Source organism: Patiria miniata, unplaced genomic scaffold (assembly GCF_015706575.1).
Source record: "Patiria miniata isolate m_02_andy unplaced genomic scaffold, ASM1570657v1 HiC_scaffold_7, whole genome shotgun sequence".
Classification (NCBI taxonomy): Eukaryota; Metazoa; Echinodermata; class Asteroidea; order Valvatida; family Asterinidae; genus Patiria; species Patiria miniata.
The window spans coordinates 19,640,317-19,647,863 of record NW_024037074.1 but is presented as its reverse complement, the minus strand read 5'-3'; positions in this window follow the sequence as shown (position 1 = coordinate 19,647,863).

Here is a 7,547-nt window from a genome sequence, read left to right as displayed (position 1 = left end):
AGCTCTGCAGGAGGCACATTATATTGCCTGGGGAAAAAATGTTTCCGAGTTTCTCGTCCATAGTTGCATTTTGGTGGTTAGGTGAGGTAATATTTTGGCATGCATTTGAGTAATTTAGTTAATACACAGATGAATTGAAGGCTCAAAAGATTTAAGGCTGAAAGATTTCTCAGAATCAAAATTCTTGGGGGCTGAGAAGCAGTGGTGACTGTTTCTTTAAGTGACATGCTTGTTGTCGTGTTGGGGCGTCTAAAGGAGTAGGGACAGGGAAAACAGGCTCAACATAAAGGATGATTATTGTCGACGGTTGTCATGCAAAAGCACCAGCATGACAACCACAACCAACACACAATTTCTAAACTACAGACCCTGAAAGTACGCCATTTTGTTTTGGAGCTTCCGGACTCCTCCGTGACCCTTCTATGTGCATTGGGGTTGCCTTTTTTCTTTTTTTCTTTGACAGAATGATTTCTAACCGTAATCACCCTGAGAAGCATTCATGTTTGAAGTTTATCTTGGCATTCCACAAGAAAGAAATGATGAGAAATCAGTTGGAGATGGGTAAAAACGAATTTAACTTTACTTCACATTCGGATTTTCGTACCTACGTCTCCTTGTTCGATCACGTTTGTTTTCACGCCGTGCACTTGCGTGAGAACGAAAATGCTAACGACGCGAAGATTTACCTACCTACGTCCGATGGATTCTAGATTTACTCGTGCTCGCCTGAATACAGTTCTTAAATAATTATCAAAAAGGTCGTTTTATATTTGTTTTGTAAATGAGAACTAGTCCTTCAAGTTAATTCAACAAAATTGTCTGTCCCAAAAGACATGTTAGTTTCCTATTTCAGTTGCAGTTTTTTACCCAATGAATGCCACAACTTTATTATTTCATCAATTTTCATCATTGTACGAGTGCTCCGAGGTCCACTAGTCCACATGTATTTCAAATGTTAAATATGAACAAAGAATGGGAGGTTTGCGTTAACATCATGTGAATAACATTCCTATTGAGTTGTGTGGGTCTGAAAAGAATGGTCAGAGTATACACATGAACGAGTATATGTATTTGACACTCCTCTTTGCCACAAATCAGATCTTGGGTCGGGTTGGAAATTGTCTGAAAACCTGAATATGGGTAGTGCCCAGAAATGATGATTGTAAGCATGCTTTGTATAGGCTACCATTGTTGTCCATAATCAAAACGAAAATAATCAGGACATCTACCGGAGAGGTTTAACTCAAACATTAAACCTTTCGGCTATAACCCGTAAGTCTGTATACTTTCTCTTCGGCGAAAGCCAGGATTCGACTCGCAGTAATGAGGTCGACGGAAATCGTTTGTCTTTTTTTTCCTTCACTTCTCCGTGCAGTTTCCCAAAAGCCAGCATCCTCACCGGGGTATTCCAAATGGTTTCCCCCGTTTGATAAATGGCCCCAGCAGCCACCTTAAATCTCCTCATTCCGTGAGTTTAATTTCCATCAATATGACTCGCTGGGGCCAGACTGGCGTGATTATACTCGAAGCTTGCACGTGACGTGGGCAACAGCTTTCGTCTTGGAGTATCTCGAGAGAGAAGTCAAACAGATGTTCCTGGGGAAAATTACTCTCGATATCGGCTGAATTTCTAGAGTGAAATCAAGTTTCGGTTACGAAAAGGGTAGCAATATGTAATGAAAAAAAATATTGGTTGCTTCAAATACAAAATTACAGAGAATCAAAAATTGGATCAAAAATGAGACATCTTGAAAATGCATTAAAGGTTACCCGAAAATGAACCAAAGACTTGTGAAAGTTTCGTTATACCATTGTTCAGTGTGATAAAGTGGAGACATATATATTCCGAGTTGCTGACTTTTTATATAATAGATATGAGAGATTTATTTTTTGAGAAACCTGGACTTTTGTGTCTAAATATTTTCATTGGTATGCAGCAATTCATGGTTGATGTTAAAAAATGTGGTGTTTAAATTCTTCTTAGTACCCTGTAATTATGCTCAATTCCTTTGTATCCAGTTTACTGATTTTGTTAAATATTTTTTTTATTTCTAAAACTTATAAGCTGAGTATAGCTGAATAAGAAAATCTTAAACGCGAGGTGTCGGAATCTTATAAATTGCCGTCATTAAAAAATGAACACTTTTAATGTATTATCCCAGTGAACTCACCTGCACATTTTCTGATCATTACTGTGGAAATAACTTAGATAAACGCACTTAATGACTGGTATACGATATTTAAAATGATTCATTTTAAATGATGAATCGACCTTGGTTGACTATTAAGCACACTGACGGGTCTTTCTTTCCCCATTAATTAAAGTCTTGGCACGCTATGTCGTCGCAAGGGTAAAGTAGACATCGAATGACGCCCAAAGCTCGAGACTAAAAAGACTTTTGATATCTATATGAATGGTTTTACCGCATGTCTTCATTGGCGGATCTGTGGGGGCGATGGGGGCCATGCCCCCTTTTTATCGTAGGAGTGAAGACACTTTTTTTGTCTTAAACTTTCAGGAAATTAATTAGAACGTTGCATATCTCCCTCGTAAGCCATCTTTCAAATTCCTAGTTAACTTATGTCAATTGTTTCTCCACATAGTAGTAAAGTATAGCCCTTTAATCATGTATGGTGAACAAAAGCTTAGTGAAAGTCGCAAGAATGGTGATATTATGCTCATTTGTATACAAGTCACCAAAATCAGGCTTGTCCACGTACTATTCTATGTAAATTGGATGTTTTTGTAGTTCACAAAAATTAGAAACCTTGGCAACAAAATGTTTTGACCTGGTAACTTTTATTGAGGCTTTTATTGATTATTCGTGTCAGTGTTAAGATCATGTACCCCTGTAGGCTCAAGTTCGTTGTTGCATAACATTACACAACAATCAGATGTCACGGTTGTTACACTTTCAAATGTTAAAATGGGCTTGTTTTGTCTTCAAATCAAGCTCCGATGCTGAGCTCAGTCAAGCGAATGGAATGTATACCTCCGTGGAAAAAAAACAGGTTTTGCACATGAAATGTTTAAACTACCACAGCTCACTCAGAGATAAAATATGCAGTTGCAATGATTTTTCGTCACTTATGCTTAAAGGTCACTTGGTCAGTACTGTATAATAGCTACTAATCAAAATTTTAAAGTAGTCTTTAAAAATAGGTGAAAATTGCTGTCAAAGTGGATTTCCGTTATCTTGAACCACCCTGTATATACATAACCCCCTTTCCCTTTTTGAAACAAAAATACTCGAGCCCTCTTGCCCCCCCCCCCGAAAAATTGGTTCAGGATCCGCCCTTGTATGTCTTCCATAGGTTTTAAATCTTTAAATCCTTAGCTTGGATACTACAGTTACTATCGTCTATATATTGTCAGAGTCGGCATTTAAATTCTTACATTTCTTTATCTTTGTTCCTCGAAGTTTGTGAAGACATGAATCACACATTAATTGGAGAGAAGTCACCTTTCAATTTTAAATGTATTCCTCCCCCCCCCCCCAAGAAAAAAAGGTGATTTCGAATAGGTGTCGGTTTGATTCGGAGTGCTATAAGGAATGCTATTTTAAAATTTTCATGTTACTGAAATCTCTGTGACCTTTTGTAATCATGGACCCACTTTCGTAACAAGATATAAAAAGAAAAGAAAGATACATCCACACAACGCAGAATAATGCCCTTGGGTCTCTTTATAGGCATGTTTTCTGAAAAAAGAATTTGGCTATAATTGGGATATTTTTGTCCTTCGTAATGAAGGGCTTCGTACCAAAACAGCATCATTATAAACTTCCCACGCGAACCCGATTTTATTTGTTGAAATAAATATTGTGATCCACGCTTTAATTTGATCTCTCAGGGTTTGTTGTGGTTATGCAGTAGCGGCATGAGCTACATCGTAGTGTAGCGATATCTTTGATATGTGTGTGAGGTTTTTTTCTATCAAAAATCGCACTGGTTGTATCTTGGATCTGTGGACCCACTTGTAGTGAAGTTTAATTACAAGATTTGTGATGAAGTAGTTTTGTTAAGGAATTTAATTAGCTCGCTTTCGGTTCCGTCGATTCTAAATGTGGTTGCCTTTGTATCAACCCAATTTCTTCAATAGCATTTGACTGTCAAGACGCTTTATTTTGGTGAACCGGTCATTTATGGGTGTGTGTGTGTTCCTTTCGTTCCCTTTGTCCGTCAGGATGTTGGGATGGAGTCTCACTGTCCCATCAGACCGCCTGTCAATCAAACCGGCTGAGAGACAGCGAGTCTAATGGATTTCCTCAACCCAGAAATCTCAAGCAGAAGTTTCAAACCAACCTCTTGTTCTCATACATATTTGATATATGATCTGCCCTGTTAAGAAGAAATACTTTGCTAGATTGAAGATGGTTACTTATGTGTCCTTGCTTGACGTCGATGTTGAAGCAGCTTTTAAAGGCCGGTTGACCGATCTCGGAACGGGCATTCTCTTACGATAAGGAGGCCACATGTCCACACACCAAAAAAAAACACGATCCATAGATCAATGCCAGTGTTGTTGTTGCGTCATTTCGATTTCGACTTTGAATTCTGATGGCACTGCGACAAGCGCTTGTCAGCGCTGGCGACAAGTCGAGGAAACAACACGGCGAGTATTGGGCACGGCCTCGGGAAATTCACTCAGTTGTCCGGCCCGGAGACGTCGAGCGGGTCTCCACAAAACCCCCAAACTCCCCGGTCTTCAAATCAATCCCAGGCCCAGGACAGACCCGTATCGTCTTACCAACATGGACGGGTGGAAATTTGTTTTCATGTCGTCACCGGATCCAACTGACAAATCCCAAGTGGAGACGGCCACTTAGAATCGAGTGGTTTGCCTAGTTTGAAAAATCCAAGCTTGGCAGCACTGGATGCCTAAAGACTAGTTTATACACCTGTCTGAGAATGGCCCCGGCCCAGTGCTCACCTGCGGTCTTCGGGGAGTTCCCGAAGCCAAATTCTACCTTATTGCACGCTAAATTGCAGCTTTCTTGTTTATTTAATGGGTTGCTGAATATTTCTCATAGCTTGGAAAATCCTTTAATTTGCGTTGGGGGGTTCAGATGTGATATTTAAAATATAAGACTTGATTAACACTACAAATTAAAAACAGCACACCGAAGGGTAATCTATTTGTTCCGTTCTTGTGAGCAGTTACATCTTCTTAGAAAAATTGATACCTCTTTTAGATCTTTCCTTTTAGGTGTTCTTTGTAACGTATGCTTTTCGTTCCACTATTTGTAATGAGGTTGTCTAATCCTTCGAAGCATCATAACAAAGCAAATACTGACACAAAATATTCCAATCATAACACGACAAGCTTTTGAATCGATGCTGCATTCGGGTTTTGGCAAGATCATTTTTCGGTTTGGTTTACGTTGCGACAAAAGACAATGTCACTACAAGAACCGTGAATATGTTTTGTTGTTGTCCACGTCAAGAGTTCTTTGCAGGCGGCTTGTATACTTTACGCGTGTTCCTGTGAGGATTTTGAAAGTAATCCCTTTGTACCAATTTACATTTACATTTATATTTATTAACATTTTACAACATTTATTATTCATTTCCGCGATTTAATTGGCCTTAAAAAAGGATATAGGTGCACAATAGCCGAAAATTATCTTCTTGTTGTAGATGTCAGTTCATATACTAAACATGAAACCAATGCGATTCCGCTCAGGGCGTCAAACTCGTATCAAATTCGCCTTCGCGTAAAGTATAAACCGTTCTTCACTTTGTTTGTACTATCTCTGATTTTGATGACTCTTAGTTTTGTTCAGACATTTTAAAAGAGATGTTCGAAACGCTGGAGAATTGGCTTCGTGTTCACTTTGATGTCGAATGGAGTGGATTTACTCACTTAGTCTAAGAAGGACATAGACGACCTGTAACGGCTTCACAGTGCAATTTGTTCACGATTTGGCAACTCCTCGAGGTCAATTATCTACCATAGAGAATGCATTTAGGGCTCTTATGGGGTTTTTTAATTTCGTTAAAAACGTGAAGATTCGGCCGAAATTGCTAAGTTTCTCCCCAAACGAACGAATCAAGCGGCCAGTCACGCTAGCTGAATCTGGAAAATCCGTATACAAAAAATTTGAATACTGTTAATGGCTTTTAGTGCACCAATGGGAATTAGTACGATCTAGGATTGGAAATAAAACCGTGTGTGTCTGATGAATCATACTAACTTCTAAACACGTGTAAATCCCCTCCAATGATAAACACGAATACTTGAAAGCATGTGCTCCACAGTGAAAGGTCGGTGTCAAATCTAATTTTCACTTCCTCCAACCAACGGAACTCATGTTCACCATCCGTCCTCCGTATATCACGACAAGAACCTTAATTATTATCTTTTCCGTGGCATACCATTTCCAGTCGGACCCATGTTCCGTCGTGAATGCTGGAATTAATCAAACATCTAACTCATGCCATTCTCTACACCGACAGCGATTCACTGCACTTTGGCTGGGTGTATGTGATGTAGCTGGTTGGCACCTTGGTATACAAAATGTAGAATGACTGATTTCATTCAATCCGTGACGAGTTACAGACACCTCGACGGGATGCCTATCTTTGAGCATTCTCTGTCTTTGATTTAGTCTTCATAATAACTCCATCTGTTCATAGTTTCCTTCGACAAAAACATTCTCACAACAGGTGCACTGTCATTAAAACAATAACGGAAGGACGACTCATAAAATAACCATAATATAGGCATACACTTCTTTTTTTCTGATGATGGAATGTCTTAAATGTCTTAAATCCTCATTTTCTTAATTTTTAGGTTACTTACTGACTTTCCACTTTGATATACTCAGTGTAAAATCTAAACTGTTCCTGATCAGAAATCAGGGATGTTTGTTTCTATAGATGCCAATCTGCAGCTGTTATGTTAAATCTTTAACGTGGGTCGTTTAAGTACAGTATGACCATTTTGGGCGCAATTTATTTTCGCGCCAAATCTCCAAGTACTGCTGCGCCCGTGTAGTCACGAGTCACTTCATCATTTCGCATTCCCAATGGTTGAGATCTCGATGACGTCAACGCGCCGCCAGGATCCCGTACCACTACTTTTCTCCGGATGGTTCATGTTATCTCGGCGCCGTGGTCGACTTTTCTAGAAAGTCATTGTAATTGATCCCCCCTCCACGGCTATTAATTCCATGTTTATTATCATCCATATCCCTTCCCCTATACAGACCCGAAATACCACATGTAGTTGATGCCACTGACCAGCATCAGACCAACGCCAATCATCAAGTTTTAAAGGCATATAGGATCATTGGCATTTGCCGTAATTTCATGAAATGGACCGTTTTGAGTGCCATTAGATATCGTTTTACTGAGCTGTTCTATGTCCATTGGCGCTGAGAAAAAAACGAACAAAAACGTGGTTCATTTTCAACTGTCCAAAATGCTGTTCGAGGACTAGAACCCATAGGTCACAGGGAGTGCCGTAGTGCCGACTCTGTCATGGGCAAGTATAATATATATGTAGTGTACACGAGCGTACATATGAAATCAACAGCTTGCTC